The 17,812-nt window shown below is 40.5% G+C and overlaps 1 protein-coding gene across 17 annotated transcripts in view; it reads right to left on the minus strand.

Annotated features, from left to right (window-relative positions):
- Window positions 1-17,458, minus strand: part of HS3ST5 (heparan sulfate-glucosamine 3-sulfotransferase 5) — a 263,407-nt gene extending 245,949 nt beyond the window's left edge. For 2 of the 17 annotated variants that reach the window (XM_065588335.1, XM_065588352.1), the window contains exon 1: window positions 16,513-16,851. The gene's annotated coding sequence lies outside the window, so the exon portion shown is untranslated. Of the gene's footprint in view, window positions 1-16,512 lie in introns of all 17 variants that reach the window. The other 15 variants (XM_065588333.1, XM_065588339.1, XM_065588336.1 and 12 more) reach the window with 15 other exon arrangements.
- Window positions 17,459-17,812: the final 354 nt, after the last annotated feature.

Below are 17,812 nucleotides of genomic sequence, written 5' to 3' on the forward strand. Positions count from 1 at the left end.
CAAGAGAGAAGTGATACACTTAGTGGCAGCTGGTGAACTAGAGAATGTATCCCCCACATACACCCTGCTCTCTGACACACATACAAAAAGAGCAGTCAGACTGAACCAGAAGATGTTCAATGAACAAAGAACTGTTTAGTTCCTTTCAAAGTCTAGTTTCAAGATAAGGAAGGTTAAATTCAGAGTGGCACGGTGCCAATTAATTGCAGGGAGTTCAGGAAAGCTCTGTTAGTAAGGCTGTGTGAAGACAGAGGTAAGGATGTTAAAGGCCTCGCTAAGGACTAGCTCAGGGCAGCCTTTATTCATAATGATCAGGCAAACAGATGGCTAATGGGTTGCAATCCATGCCCAGAAGCAGTGGGGTATATTCTGTGCCCAGTAGCTGGTTCCATTCCATGGCTGGGTGCCCACTGCAATCTGTAGGTTGGAGAGAATCAGAGGGTAAAGACAACATCAAATTAGATGACAAGGCAGAGGGCCTGAGGAAACAGACAGGTCAGGCCAGACAACCCAGTATTGCACTGAATCCTGGAATGGAAGAAGCTGAAGTATGAGAAGCAGACAAAGCAGGGAGTGTAGCATGAAGAGCAGGGGCAGCACAATGAGAAGCAGCATCATCATCATACTAAAGCAGCAGGAGAAGCAACAAAAGCTGTAACCAAAGCAGCTGTGCCATTGGTATTATGCAAAGGGTAGTGAGAATATTCTAAATTGTTTTCCTTGTGCTAGAGGGAGGTAACCTTGCTTCCTTCCTGAATACCTATGAACAAATGAGGAAGTACCATTGTGTGGGAATATGGGTCTGCACTTTTCACTTTTTCCCCTTACAGTCTGAAGTTGGACATTTTCTATAATAGCTTCCAAACACCCTAGGATATTGGGTCAGCAGTCAAATGTAAGTCCAGTTAAAGGCACACTTAAGGTGTCCAAGAAGTCACAGTTAGCACTTCTAACTAGCAGACTGAGCCCAAATGTCAGATAGTTTGTTATCCACTGACCAGATCTGTAATTGGTAGAAATCAGCGTACCTGCATTTAAGTCAATGGAGCTATGCCATTTTCCCATCATTTGAAAGGATCTGGCCCCTAGATTTCACAGTTAAGTGCAGACTCAAGTTATAAACACAATTGTGACTGAACCCAAAATTGTGGGTGCAAAATTAGGTATCATGTTTCTAAAATTTGGCTTTATGAGGATGCACCATTTAAAATGCAGGTGATTGTCCAGAATATCAGGAAGTAAATTGAGCTTTACTGTAACATTTTACCTGACCCCAGGGACCCACAGACTAAAATATTAGTAGAGTAAGACGGCATCTCATGAAACATATTGAAGTGGACATTGATATGCTGGAGCATAGAGATAAGTAGATGGAAAGGGTTAATGCTACCACTTTTCAACACTCCATAATTTCGTAAAGTTGAAGGCCAGAAGGAACCATCAGATCATCAAGTCTGACCTCCATTAAATTTAATCCAGATACCTCTGACTTGAGATAGACTAAAGCATTTCAGTCTTCAGGAGAAATTGTGCTACAGGGACACCCAGGTGCCACTGATGCCCAAGACTCCTTCTACACATTTGAAACATGCAGGCTGAAGCAACTTTGCAAAGTTGTTCCCAGATTATTTTAGAATTTGGCTAATAGATGGTACAGCAGAAGCCACAAGGTTAGTTAACTGAGGTCACTGTCAGGCCTACTGCACATGGAAAGCAGTAGAGAGAGGAAGATGAAACAGTGGCCAGAACATTAACATAACATGAATGCTTAACTGGTTGAAAAACCCATGCTCAGAGCAGAGTTGTCAATGGTTTGCTGTCAAACTGGAGGGCATATGTAAATATACCTATCTCATAGAGCTGGAAGGGACCCTGAAAGGTCATTGAGTACAGCCCCCTGCCTTCACTAGCAGGACCAAGTACTGATTTTTGCCCCAGATCCCTAAATGGCCCCATCACGGATTGAATTCACAACCCTGGGTTTAGCAGGCCAATGCTCAAACCACTGAGCTATCCCTCCTCCCCATCCAGTCCTGCATCCAGTATTATTCAACATTTTCATTAGTGACTTGGATAACAGAGGGGACGGTATGCTTATAAAACTTTGTAGATGACATCAAGCTGGAAGGGTTTGCAAACACTTTGGAAGGACAAGATTATAATTCAAAATGACCTGGACAAGTTAGAGAGTTAGTCTGAAATCTTTATTGAAGTGTTGTATGTAAGACACAGAATGTAACTGTCCTGATCTACTTGGCACTGGTGAGACTTCAGCTGGAGTAGTGTGTCCAAGTCTGGGTGCCACACTTTAGGAAAGATGTGGACAAATTGGAGAGAGTCCAGAGAAGAGCAACAAAAGTGATAAGGTTTAGAAAACGTGATTTAATGAGGAAAGGTTAAAAAAGGGGCATGTTTAGTCTTGAGAAAAGAAGAGTGAGGAGGGACCTGATAATAGTCCTCAAATATGTTAAGGGCTGTTGTAAAGAGAACTGTGATCAATTGTTCTCCACATCTATTGAAGGTAGGACAAGTAGTAATGGGTTTAATCTGTAGGAAGGGAGATTTAGGTTAGTTATTGGGAAAAACTTTCTAACTATAAGGATAGCTAAGGTCTGGAATAGGCTTTCAAAGATGGTTGTGGAATCTCCATCATTGGAGGTTTTTAAAAATAAGTTGGATAAATGCTTGTTGGGATGGCCTTGGTTTACTTGGTCCTTCCTCAGGGCAGAGGTTGGACTTGATGACTTTGAAGTCCCTTCTAGCCCTACATTTCTATGATTTAATTGATGTGCATAGTTCACCACAATGGACAATGTTTTAAAATCAAGACAAGCTGCAGAGAGTTTTGCAGCACTATGACATAACTTTGGAGACCTATTAAAGATTTAGTTTGCATATGGCTAAATCTTGACCAGATAGGAAGTTGAGACCATCTGAGACTGGAGTCTGTGACGGAAGGTTTGTAAACCATCGGAAGAACACTTACTATCCCAGTATGTGTGAATTGTGCAGAAGTCACCAGATTTGAGGCTGGCCACAAGTTTACAGTGGCTGAGCAATTTCCTTGTACTTCTGGATATCATGCCCTGTAGTGGACTCATGGCATCAAAAGATACTAGTAAATCTAATAAAATCCACAAAACAGTCAGGAACAGGGGGAAAGGATGATGGGGCAGAGGCATGCACGATTCCAGAGTAGGAATAAGATTCTCCCCTGCCCCATACCCCAATCGTGTAACTTGTTAGTTAATATGCTTCCCTCACATGAAAGGAACTATAAGGATAGGTTCAGAGTTATTTATTTTTATATATAGTTATTTATAATAATACAGTAGTTCAGCTTTGCAGCATAATTTTTCCTTATGTTTATACTTTTCAAAATAAACTCAAATATACACTGTGGGGAAAGTGCATGTAATATAAAATTAATAGAACAAATTAGAAATCTATACATGGAGGTATATAATATATTGATCACTCAATACCATTCTCAGATTATTCTCAAGTGTCTTGCAACATCTATTATACATTACTATGGTCTGGTCTAGCATACTGCACATTATTTTGCAAACATGATGAGTTATAACAGGCAATGCTCAGTTTTACAAGAATGGGTCTGATTGAACTTCTTTTATGTCAGCCTTCATCTCAGCCTGCACTATCTAGAGGAAACTCCAGACACCCCTGTACTGAATAAAGGCTGGAATTTTCCAACAAATGCTTCCCTCCACCACAGCCAGACTTCACATACTGTCCAAATTTGGGGAAGTTCAGAGTCAGATCTAAATTTTGCACCTTGGGCCCATCCTAGTTCTTTCCATGTGTGTATAAACAGTGGCATGGTCAGAAAGTAGAGTGCAAAGGAAGGTAGGGCAAAGGTTCCTGCTAAAGGGGCTGAAACCAGTCTAACTTAAAGGGACTGCTCTAAGTAAGGGCATCCACCCCAACATTCTCTATGGCCCCACTCCTGGCCCTCCCAGAACCCAATCCCTATGCCAGTTTGTGAAGATGGACAGTGCAGGGCTTCTTAAGACAACCCAGCATAAGGCCTGTGCCAGGGGAATTCTCCCCAATCATTTTGCCATCTTTTTACAGACCTCATAAGTCACTAGAGCAGTGTACAAGGATCAGAGTGGGAAGCAGAACCATTCCTATAGTTTATATAAATTTCATACATAACATGCGTTTGTATATGTTCTTATTAACCAAATCCTAGGTAGCCATTCATTTTCACTTGTAGAGTGTTTCTGTCAGTCTGAATGGGATGATTAAAGACCCTAGTAATAGTTCACCATTAGAATTTGTAGATAAGCTCCAAAGAGAAATAGAAGCTACAAGTTCATTGATGCTAACTTTAAACAATACCCAAAATTGACACCTCATGTATAATAACATCATAATTGAACACATTTTCTTCTTCCCCATGATGATGAGCTGAAAGATCTTTGTGTAATATAAACAATCAGCCCAGTGTTATGTATATTCCTATTATTAGTCCATTCTGCCAACCTTATAAAAGCGGAATTTCTAATAATCTCAGAGTAGATTTATGTACCTGGAAAGTTTGCAGGAGTATGAACTAAGACAAAACCCTGACATGTTCAGTGCCATGTGTGTCAAAATACATTTCACCATATAAGATTATGTATGTACATGTTTGCATTCTATCTGAGCACAAATGTTGGAACTCGTGCCCTTTATTTTAATACAGATTTCAATTATTTATAAACGCTTGAAAATGAACTTGTAAATAAACAGTCCTAGGATTTTAACAGTTAGTGCAGACTGACCTTTGTTGCATTCACTGAGCAACATAACTGTAGGTATTGAAAAATGGGCAAGAAATGACTACTGTTTTTGTATATCTTCATCAGCAATCCTCTATGAATGGCTCACATTTTCAGAACGCTGTTTGGTTTCAGACAATTAGGGCTGGTCTACTCACGAGAGTTGGGCTGCTTTAATGGTAGCAGCATAGTTATAGCAGTACTACCCCACAACTAATGTGGATCCCAGGATATGGCAGCTTTACACTAGTAGAACTGCATCCACTGTAATGGGTTTTATTGGTATATTGGTTAAAAAAAAAATCACATCCCTAATCAGTATATTTGTACCAGTACAGAACTTCAGTGCAGATCAGACCTTAGAATTAGGGCACACATTAAGCTATGATTATCTGTTGAAATAAGAAAACAATTCCTGCAGGTCCTCTTTCTCGTGGATTTTATCCCCAATGGCTAGAGTCACCAGCAATGACTGGACAGCTACAGTTTTACGGCATATTTGGATATTATTGTAACTTGATTCTTAACTTTCCATATTGATCCAATGCACTGATTGTGGGGCATATACCATGCCTTGTGGGTTCTGGGTAACAGAATCCAGAAGGCAAGATGTCTAGTTCATAGACAGCTCTTATTGGTGCACCCTAAGGACAGAGACAAACAAAGAACAAATATTACATCTTATATTGTTGGAAGAGTAAGTTACCCTGGCTCCATTCAAGCTACCTTCCAATTACCATTTAGCATCAGGTCTTGCCTTCCCATAGATTAAATCCAGTTCAGCAATAAGAAGTCCACTCACCCTCTGGCTTTGAAAGTTGGTCAGAAACAGAGCCAAGTGAAAGGATTAATCAACTCATATGCAGCCAAAAAGCAACCTAGAGGGATCGTTTAGTTATTCCTCTTTCCCCAGCTGTTGTGTGGGGCCCCAAGCATCCACTTCTTCCTTTCTGCTATGGAGGAAGACTTAGGATAAAATTATACCTCAGTAAGGAATTGGGAAGAGCTCATATGCTCTGTCACTAGGTGCTTAGTAGAGCTTGGCGGGAAACATTTTCCCCATCCCATGACAATTTTCCAATCTCGAATTGAAACAAAAAGTTTCTCTCAAATGTTCATGGATTGATAATCTGAAAAAAATAATTTAGATCAGGTCAACTGTAACATGTTGTTTTCATAACTTTAAAATTAAACATTCATATCTTTTACTATATATTAATTTTAAATTTAAAGTTTTTTTTTTAAACAAAAACATTTTCTTAAAAAAAAAAAAAAAAAAAACCTCAAACAGGATATGGCAAAAATTTTCAACAAGGGAACAGTTTTGGTTTTGACAACCAGCACTTTCCAACAAAGAAATGTTTAGTCAAAAATTCCTGTTCAGCTTTAATGCATGCCATTATACCTGGTCAAAAGTTTTTCAAAAGACTAGTTTTATTTAAAAAAAAAAAACCTAAAATATATGGAAAATTTCATCCAAAACTGCAGTTTTTCAAATAAACTAAATGTTTGTAATGAAAAAACAAAAATATTCCTTTTTTCCCCTATTGGATTTTTTCTTCCAGTTTAGAAAAGGAGGTTGGGTTTAAACAGCAGCCCCACATTCTGATCCAGGGTTGGAGGTAGAGTAGATTTCATCTGCCCAAGCACTCTGCACTCCACCCACATGGAGCCTGGACAGTTGCACTTCATGCCAGTGGAGTGAATTCCTCCCTTGGAGAAGAAGCAAACCAATTAATAGTTTTTAAATGTGGGCTAGTGATGTCACCTGCTAAATACAGTTTATTACAACAGTTATCTGGCCCCACTGAAGTCAATGGGAGTTTTGCCACCGACTTCAATGAGGCAGGTAGGGTGACCAGATGTCCCGATTTTATAGGGACAGTCCCGACTTTGGGGTCTTTTTCTTATATAGGCTCCTATTACCCCCCACCCCCTGTCCCGATTTTTCACATTTGCTGTCTGGTCACCCTAGAGGCAGGATTTACTCAAAGTCTCTTCTGCTTAGGTGTAACCTCTTTGGAATATTTGAAAGCCACACTCAGACTTTTTTTTTTATTTTTCAGAATAATTTGCAAGTTCACAACAGCAGGTATTTTAATATTTGCTTTGAAATTAGATTTTGAATCATAATTCTGGAACAGACTCTTCTGCCTAGAGTATAAATAAAAGCATGTTTGTTGTTTGGATAGATGGAGAGTGTTAATTGCAAATCTGATTTTGCACTTGATATCAATCCTTTTGCTACAGGCACTAATATGAAATTAAGTGGTAGAAAATGCTTACCACCCCATCTTCTACCATGCTTAATAATTTTATAGCAGCACATAGATGAGAATGCATGGCAATGATTCAGCTAAAATAAATTCCAAGTAAATTCCATTTCGGACATCTTGCCAAAGAAAGGATCCACTCGATCCAGTCAACTACCTTTTCAGCATCAAGAGGCTATATTAGATGCAGTTTATCTGATGGTTTCATCAAACGGCTCACTCCTAATGCTCTATGGACATTACCCCTGGGCCCGGGATCTGACTCAACCCTACTGAATTCAGTGAGAGACTTTTCACTGAGTTCACTAATCTTTGGATCAGGCCCCTGGTGCTTAGGTATAAGATATTGGGTTGCTGATCCAAGTCTTACTGGCAGGATTTTTAAAGTCAGTATATGATAGTGACATCGGTTTGTTGCTGACAAAACAACCTTCAGGCTTCTCTTCTTTAGGATATAATACAATGTTTGCCTCAAACTCTGAGGTGAAGGATTTTTTTTCCCTTTTGTCAATCTACAGTTTGTCAGTACAGGAGCTAATTTCTGGTTATAGGTTTAAAACATTCTTCAGAAAAACCACTGGGCCCTGCTGTTTTGTTTTACCTTCAGGAAAAAGTTATAGTAAATTATTTATTGTGCTGTCATATCTTCCTTTATCTTCATTGTTTTTCCTGTCTGACAATAAGCAGATCCCTACTAGTGACAGGGAAACCAGAAAAGGTCAAAGTAGAAACCATTTTAGATTTTGATACAAAAAATACTTTAAAAATATAATCTGTGTTAATTACTGTCGATCTGGATTTTTAATCCGCTAATTGTCCCTTCTAACTTTATTCTTTTAAGCATTCATTCCAGCAATGCATCAGATTTATTGTTTACTTAACAGTAGAAACATTTTAGATAACTTTTGTATTGTTTTGTTGATCTCAGTTAAATTTATTTCATCCTGATTATTCTCATTTTTATATAGTTTATGCTGTAGTAGCAAAGCTCCTAACTATAATCTTAGCTGTTCTTAAAGTGTTTTTTTTTTTAAAGCAAGACAAGACAATTGATATTCATTTGCCTTTTGATACAGGTTTCATTGTGTCCCATGGATTAACATCAGTATTAGGGAGTTCATTTGTTAGTAAGAAAGTATCAGCTTCATTTAATCTGCATCTCTCAGGTTTACAATCTCAGAATCATGTTTGACTCCTTCCTCTCATTCTTGCCTCATATCCAGGCCATCGCTAAACCTTTTCACTTCTTTTCTACAAGATTAAAAAACAAAACAAAAAACCAAGCCCCTCCTCACCCCCCCTGAAGCCTTCTTTTGTCCTGGAAGCAAAAACTCTTGTCCATGCCCTTATTATTTGCCATCTCAACTATTTAATTTCAGGTCTTCCCCAAACCCTTAATCAAAATCCTTCCCCAAACCCTTTTCCTGCTAATCCAGAGTGTCACAGCCGAAGTTATCTTCCTTGATAGTCAAACAATATCAAATGCTCTTTGAATAGCTCTATTAGCTCTATTGGCTTCCCGTCACTATCATTTTTAAAATTCTTGGTCTCACCTTTGAGGCCCAGTACAATTTACCTCTGGCCTACATACATCATGTTCCACTCACCCTCTTGGTCTGCCAGTTTTGCTAGCATCAACACCTCCTTTGTTTCCTTCTCCCACACTCCTTTCTCCAAACCTTCTGCAGTGTTGATCCCTAAGCAAAGATCTACCTGCAAAGCTGAGTTTGCTAGGTCACCAATCTTCTCCTCCTCTACATAATTCCTAAAGGAGTGTGAAATCCTGGCCCCATCAATGCTAGTGGCTAAATTCCCATTGACTTCAAGGGGACAAGGATTTCACCATCACTTCTGTGTGGTCTACACTCAACACAACTGAAAAATAATTAGTTCAGAAATTTATATATAGATATTTAAGGTAACCATTTTCTGTCTCTCCCAGTGCATCTTGCCTTTCTCTCTATTCTAGACTGCACTGTGAAATGCCCAGCACATTTATTAAATGTTATTATTAAATTAGTGTCTAGGGGGTTTAATCGTGGACCAGAGCCCCATTGTGCTGTATAAACACATAAATGATTCCTTCCTGAACAATCTTATAATCTGTGTATAAAATCAGAGGCACCCGGTGGACAGAACAAACAGACCCAGGGAGCACAAGGAAACAGTAAGGTCATACTTGCCAGGGTAATAAGCAGGGGGGTCTTAGAAAAGCAACTGCCAAACCATTGTCAGGATATTGTAGGCATCATGGCAGAGGAGAATTTAAAGTAGAATGAAGAAGGTGGCTTTGCACATGTTTATGAGGTACTCCATAATGGACAGCATGGGACAAAGGATGAAGATGCTTGTTTGAAAGTTTACCACATACTGTAGACAATAAAGTTTGGCATTGTTGTCGACGTGTCAATTAAATGTTTTAGAGATGATAGGTAGGATGGGGATAGACTCTGAAAATGCCTTGAAAATGAAGACAAGGAGTTTGTTTGATGCAGTGGCAAAAAGGAGACGATGGAGGGACACAAAGAGAGGAGTGACACGGCTCAAGTGGTGAGCTAGTAAAAAGGATCCTTGCAGCAACTTTTTGGATGGATTCAGTGGAACAAGATGGGATTTGTCAGAGCCAGAGAGGAGGAGGTTGCAGTAGTTGAGAAACGGGATGAGAGTTTTAGATGTGTGGATGGAGAGGAAAGATAGATCTTAGTTGTAATGTAGGAAGCAACAGCAGCAAGGTATAGACACAGACTGGATCTTATTGTTAAATAAATACAAACAAAATAAAAAAATGTATTGGTCTGGTGTTTTGTGAATTCACAAAACAAAAAGTATAGTCACTGATGCATGGTCAGAAAGTGTTATCTATCCAATGAAACAGTGAGATTTCTGCAAAATTGTATCTAGGAAGGCCCTGATCCTGAAAAGTCTTAAGCAAATGCATAATTCTACACATGTGAATAGTCCTATCAAGACTTAAGAGAACAAACTTTATCTCTGTCTGAAGAGAAAGTGCATCCTCATACATTTCTGCTTGTTTTTCCTGTGTTAGTCAATCCCAAATCTGTTGTAAATTTAGTTCTGAGAAGCAGGAGTAAAAGAGTAGTAGACTAAAGTGGCCTGTTCTGTTGTCTCATGTTATTCCACTAAGTAAACTTCTATTAAAACAGCATCTGTCTCAAGTTGAAAAATACTGGCAAATGGTTTGGGTTTGTTTATTTAAACAAATTCTGTGCTATTTGTTTTTATGTATTATGTATAACATAATAGCCGTAAGACCAAAAAACAAAAGTTGCCCATTTGCACAAGACCCAGGATGCTGTACAAGGCTATTGCCATTAAGACAAGCCCACTGTAGTTGTCAGAGATGTCACTTTTTAAGGTATCATCATAGTAGCAAAGCTAGTTAGTGGGAGGCATTGTGGATGTACACTAAATCCAGCTTGTGCAGAAAGCTTATATATCTGCTGAGCAAGTTTAAGCACCTGCTTTGGAGGACAAACTCCTATTCTTCAACTCATGTCACAGTTAATCCTATGCAGGATTAAACCAATATTGGCATTGCCTTTATGACTTTTAAAAGCAAGAGTATATACCCTTTGTTTATACATTGAGTCAAAGACCATAAAGACCTCTAACCAATCATTTTGGTATTTAGTTTTCTTTTTTAAATGACGACAGGTTTCAGAGTAGCAGCCGTGTTAGTCTGTATCCGCAAAAAGAACAGGAGTACTTGTGGCACCTTAGAGACTAACAAATTTATTAGAGCATAAGCTTTCGTGGACTACAGCCCACTTCTCTCCTCTGTATGCATTCGAAGAAGTGGGCTGTAGTCCACGAAAGCTTATGCTCTAATAAATTTGTTAGTCTCTAAGGTGCCACAAGTATTCCTGTTTTTTAAATAAGTTTGCCTAAATGTAATATTCAATTATCCATTGGTAGTCTCCAAAAGTCTCTACTATAATGCAGGCTAACAGTTTTATTTATGATAGTCCTTTGGAGACTCTAACAAATGCACACAATCAAGATTATTCAAGACATAATAATACAAGATACTGTACTAGTACAGCAACTTGAATAGATAAACTTGATATCATGCAGAAAAAAATTGGATTGGACACTACTGTTATATACCACACCATGACAGACATGTTATCTTAATCCCTCTGAATAGAAAGTCAGATCTTCTCAAGAAGCATCCCATTGCTAGCAACAAGATGCATCATGACCACAGGTACCAGTGAGCTAACATTATCCGTTTTTGCAATGTGAAGCATAGTGTGTCACCTCAAATATCTTAAAGGGTCTCTGGGTTATTAAATAGTTTAAGTGTGGCACCTTTCCTTAATTTACCTATTCAATAATAGCTGGATCTTATAAGCTTTAAACAAGATTGTTTTGTATTATGTTAAATTGGTGTCTGTTAGTATTACTAAAGTTCATCTTGTGCTACTTTAATTATAAAGTCTGTTCTTTCATACTTCATCTTTGAAAATTCACTTGGGTTTGAGTATAAGATGTCTCAGCTCTACAGAATCATTATATAGTTTTATGTAATTAAAATGCATTTGAACATTTAAAAAAAAGATTCATAACTAAAAAAAAAGGTAGATTTTTGTTTAAGGTGCTTCCCCCCTCTACCTCCCCCCCCAAAAAGTTAATAAAATGTATCAAGCAGTCATTACATAGTATAGCCCAACCACTGTCGATATTTGTGGCCCTGCTTCAAGAAAATGTCCCTATCCAGCAAAGCTCTTAAGAACATGCCTAAGTCCCAGTGACTTCAATGGAACTTAAGTACATGCTTAAAAATATGTATGGGCTTAGTGTTTTCCTGAATGTGAGTCTTTCTGTTATAACCATTTTATTTGATTTTAAAATAAGCACTATTTTGCATAGTTACAAACCCTTGATTCAGGGCCAAATCCTGCAGTCTTTACTGAGGCAAAACTCCCAATGCCTGAGAAAGAAAGCTAGGATTTGGTACTAGCACAGTATTTACACAGACCAAAATGACTTCATTAGTCATCCATTGCCAGCTACTTTGTTAGGTAAACAGTATGGATGAGTAACAAAATTCCAAATAAACATTATCTGGGTTGCAATATAGCAGGGGCAGTTTATTTGGTTAAAAAACTGTTGTTGTTTTTTTAAATACACAAGAGTGTTTCTATTAATCTTGAATTTTGTGAAAGCTTGTCTTTACATAATTTACATTTTGGACTAAAGTTGATATAACAGTATTTCCCTTGATGTATGTTTTCATGTTATTTAGACACTAGACTCTATTATGTGGTAAACTCATACATTTCTAAGAGAGATTGTTCTCTCTAAAAAAACAACAGGGAATCTGGTGTCACCTTAAAGACTAACAGATTTATTTGGGCATAAGCTTTCATGAGTAAAAAAACCACTTCTTCAGATGCATCTGAAGAAGTGGACTCATGAAAGCTTATGCCCAAATAAATCTGTTAGTCTTTAAGGTGCCACCAGACTCCTTGTTGTTTTTGTGGATACAAACTAATGCGGCTACCCAGATTGTTGTCTCTAGAGAGTCATGATTAAAACAAAGGAAAACAAAATTCATGAATTAAACCAGGAATAAACACTAAGCCAGTACACACAAGCCACTAAAACATTAAGTTACATATGACAGTCCTTCCTTGTTCTGTTGCACTGAATTTAGATAATGTAGTTCTCCAGCCATGCTATGCATAATTTTATATACCATCTGTTTTACATGTCATATTCCATATGTAGAATGCATAACCTGAATACAATATTTTGATGGATTTGAGATACTATGGATGTTTTTGTTCTTAAATTGATGGGTTATGAGTTAAGAACTATATTCTTCTATTTCTAAGAATTTGCTCTACAGATTAAGATATGACACCATACAATTGATTTTAAAATATAAACATGACAAGAAGTCAGAAAAAAGTAAAGGGTCTGTTTGCTGGAATCCTGGTAAGAACAGTCTAATTATATGAGCCCAGTAATCTGTCAGTATCATTCGTATGATAAACACACTGGAAGATTACAAGACTTTATAAATACGTTTCAAATTAACATACTTTATAGTACATTTTCAGAAGCCTAAATGAAAAATTTAGACAAGAATAATATCTGGATCAAGCAACACTTTTTCCTCAGCAGATCATACTGACAAGAAGGTTAAAAGTGATTAAAGGAGGTTCAAATGTAGATTCTTCATTTGCTAATTTCCTGTCCCACTCCCTACAATCTCTGATCTAGGAACCCCTGTCCCCCCATCCCTGCTCCCCAAATCACACACACTTCATTTATAGATAAACTAAAATGCCAACAATGAGTATACACTTCCTAATTTCAGAATACACAAATGTTTCAAGTATCACTTGGATTTCTTAATGTATATGTGAGAAGTCATTGGGACAAAATCTAAAAAGGTGTACAACACAGCATAGCTGATGGCTTACAGGGCTTATGCTAAGATTTGTGCAAATAAATGTCCTTGTTTTCAGAGTTGCGGAATATCCACAACTCCAGATGAAATCAACAGGAACTGCAGTTGCTTGGCAGCTTTGGGGGAAAAAATCAGGCCAAAGTTTTTAATATGGAAAAATATTCATTATCTAAATGAAAAGTAAAATAGTAAAAATAGCTTATTATGATGCCTATCAGTAACTATTAGATAAGACAAGAAAAACCTCAACAAAATTCTGTCTAACTGAGCCCCAAATTTATAGTACCTGATTTAAAACAATTTAAATTCAGGATGTTTCAGTAAAGTTAGGGGTAGAAACTGCAGTGTGACATTTAAGTCTGACCCTCCTCCCCATAATATGAAGGTTGCAAGAGAAAGGAGAAAAAGTGATAAAAAGAAAAGCATTTATCTTCTTTAAAGCCTTGTTTTCCCCCCACTCTCAGCTCTAATAGGAACATCTGTCCATAAATAAATATTATGGAAACATTCAATTTAACAACAATTCTGCTGGAAGAATAGAAAAAAACTGACAGCTAGGTCCAGTACCTTGAATTGTATGTACAGCACATATTAACGTGACTTTTTTATTATTATTATTCTTTGCTATGAAGCATCCTATTTCTAACAATTAAATATCTGTAAGCATATTGGATTACTGGCATGACCCTGATAGTAGTAGTTAGATATTTGTATAAGGATATTAAGTGTTTTGGAGTTTTTTTAACACTTTGTAGAAAAGTTAGTAAGGTCACTATTTACAGAGCTTGCGCAAATTATTCTTTTGGATGAGAATTGACAAATATATCTATAAAGTACAAATAACATTCTATCCTTTTAGAGTAGGTGGAGAGGATTAAAAAGTGGTTAGAATATGCAAATGAGAGGTTTTTTCCTTAAAGGTTTATTAAAGATTTGGGGTCCCATTACTATATTGAACTGCTTCTAACCCTGATACTCCATGATGCAGACAACGTTCTATGAACTAAAACTTCCATCTACTATTTTTTGCATAAAATATGCTTTGTAATCTATATGATGTTCATTTTAATTATTAAGATGCATTTTTCTTTGTTTCAGAGTAGCAGCCGTGTTAGTCTGTATCAGCAAAAAGAACAGGAGTACTTGTGGCACCTTAGAGACTAACAAATTTATTAAAGCATAAGCTTTCGTGGACTACAGCCCACTTCTTCGGATGCATACTCCTGTTCATTTTTCTTTGTGTGTATGTTGTGCAGGAGTTCTTAAAATGGAAGAAGAAATAAAAAATATACAACATGTACTATGTTTTCCCAAGGGGAAGGGGGAACTGTTCATGAATTGAATATTATGCAACACCTTTCCTTATGGATATTACATTTCTCTTGTTAATCTTCTGTTCCCACTGCTTACTCTTAGGGTCTGATCCATAGGCTATTGAACTCAATGGGAGCCTTTGCACTGAGCTCAGTGAGCTTTGGATCAGGCCCCTCTCTGGTTAACAACTTTATAGTAGGGGAAGGGCAGGGGAAAGTAGAGCATTAGAAAAAAAACCCCACACCATTCTGACCCCCTGGATATTTTGAGGAAGTCTGTGTATAAAGTGACTCGGTCTTTCTTTTGTTAGCAAACATTTGAAGAGAAGACAATCATTTAGATTTTTCTTCGCTCAGTCCAAATGGAAATCTACAAGATAATTCTGACACAATGCAGCTAAAAATCTCTTTGGTAACAGCTATTCTTATCTTCTTAGAATGAACTTCTTTCACTAATCTCTGCTACTGTACCTCTTTCAGCCTGCTCTCTCTTATCCTTTTCCTTTGAACAGAATTCAATATGACCCCTACCCTTCTTTCACTGAAGTCAATGGGAGTTTTGCCATTGACTTCAATGGGAGCAGGATCAGACCCAGCATTTCAAATAAACGGAGACAAGATATGCTCGTCATAGTGTGCCTCTAAAACCAGGAAAAATGTTGAAATCGTGTAGCAAGAATTCATTTAAAACTCTCCAGCAATCACCAGCTTTATCTGTTTCCCACTGCTTTGCCTGATTTGTGGGAAAGAACAAACAGCCCCCTTGCTCTAGAGAGTCTGACATCTGACAGCCGGAGGTACCAGCCATCTGAGAGGAGTCACCAGGCACAAATCTCTAGTTCAATGCAGCCATGCACTAATTTTATATCAACCATTTTGCAAATATTAAACCTCCCCTACGGGAACAATATTTTTGCAGCCAGAACCCTCTATGAAGCACATGATGAAAAGAGATGGGCTGGCAGGAAGAAGGGATAGTAGTTGATCAACTCCATAGGCGGCTTCCTTGAGTAAGAGCTGAATTGCCCGTGGTGGGAGTGGGGAAGACCCAAGCTGGGACTCAGGCGACAGGAGGCGCGATGCCACCTACCCCATTAGCGGAGCCTCTCCCACCGCAGGTTACAGCGGCTGGCGGGAGAACAGACCCTCTCACTCCCCTTCTACAGCCCTGAATCGCATCATCACTAAATAGGGGCCACTTTAACAGTAACGTATAAACGACAAGCCTCTGGCAGCCAGTTATGGGCTAATTTCTAGCAACAACTCCAGCGTGCCCTCAGCAATACAGAACCCCGTGCCCAGCTCCAGCCTTACCCCAGCAAGGCACAGAACCATCCCTTCAGCAATGCACGGAACCAACCCCACCCCCAATTGTACCCTGATGCATAAGACCATCCCCACAACTGTACCAGAGCAAGGCACATAGTCTTCAGCAACGCAGCCCCCCTACACCTGTACCAGAGCAATGCACAGAACCAACCCCCCAAAAAACTGCACCCGGGCAACTCCCACAATGCCCCCACTGTACCCAGAACAAGCAGGGAAGCCCCTCAGCAATGAACAGAGTAGCCCCCACACTGCACTCACTGTGGTGTGGCAGGTAGCACGCTCACAGAAACCCCAAAGTGTCCCCAAAGAAATGCACAATCCTCACAGCAGGAGCCCCAGCAATGCACAGAAAAACCCTCCTACTGTACCCGGAGCGATTTCAGAGAGATCCAGCCCGGCAGCTGAAAAGTCCTTCTCTAAAGCTTCACCTTAGCATCACATCAGCCGCTTCCTCTCCCCCTCCGCCTCGCCGCGCGTGCGGTAAGACCGGGCACTGCTATCGCTAGCCCAGCAGATGATGGCACGGGCAGACTTCCTGATCGTCACCACCACTTACCGGGCATCCTGAAAAGCAGGAGGGGTGAGGCGGGGGCAGCGGGTCGGGTTTCGCCGTTCAGCAGCCAGGGCACACAGGGCGGCTCAGCCCCGCGCAGGAGACTCTAGAGTGAGTGGATCTGCTGCGTGTGGGAGAGAGACTCACACGCACTGCTGGAGACGGGGAGAAGTCGCGGAGTTCAGGACGCGTTTTCTGCACATCCCAGAGAGGCTGGGGCCAGGTGCAGCAGGGCGCGCTCCCGCGGCGCGGGCACAGCAGCAGCAGCCCCAGTCCCTGCACTGCCAGTCCCCTGTGCCCGGGAGCGGCAGCAGCAGATGCACCCCCGCCCCCTCCAGTCTCTCACACACAAACTCTCTCGCGCTCCCCAGCTGCGAGCTAGGAGTCGCTTCCCACAGAAGAGCCCCACTCCCCTGCCTTCCCCCTGCTGCTGCGGGAGGCCGGACTAGCAGAGGAGGTCCAGCCTCGGTGGCTGTGAGGGAGAGACACGGCGCCGCTCCCGCTCCCGGAGCGCCCCCCTCCCTCCCGCCAGTGCGGAGCGCCCCGCAGCTGCTGCTGCCTGGGGATGTGCCCAGCTGCGCGCGAGAGTCTCTTTGCCGGGAGCACGGAGAAGCCCCCCGCCCCGCCCCGAGGTCGCAGCCGCGCGGGCTGGGAAGCGCAGCGCAGGTGTCCCCTGCGCAGATACACAGCCTAAGAGCAGCAGGGTCCCTCTGAGCACCGGGCCGCCACCGCGGGGCCCCGGCCTGGCTCAGCCACGCACTGGGCACCATGTGGAAGGTGCAAGGATGCCCTAGGGGACCCGAGCGGGGAGGGGAGCGCGGCTCAGCAGGCGGGGAAGGAGCGGCCGGGGCGCTGCTGCTTGCTTCTCTGAACTGTTGCCGAATATTTCCACTGCAGAGTAAGGAAGCAGCAGCAGCATCGCCGAGACAGCTTTGCAATACCTGATTTGATGCCTGCACCGTCCCCCCACCCCCAGCTCACCTTCTTCCCAAACGGAATGATCGGCTCGGGAGTTAGGTGCCATGATTTACTTACTGACACATTAAAAACCCCAGCCACCCCCGTTCTCAGGAGAGGAAAAAATAGTCAAGTTGTTTCCTTGTTGATTTGCATTT

Source organism: Chrysemys picta, chromosome 3, assembly GCF_011386835.1.
Source record: "Chrysemys picta bellii isolate R12L10 chromosome 3, ASM1138683v2, whole genome shotgun sequence".
In the NCBI taxonomy this organism is placed as follows: domain Eukaryota; kingdom Metazoa; phylum Chordata; order Testudines; family Emydidae; genus Chrysemys; species Chrysemys picta.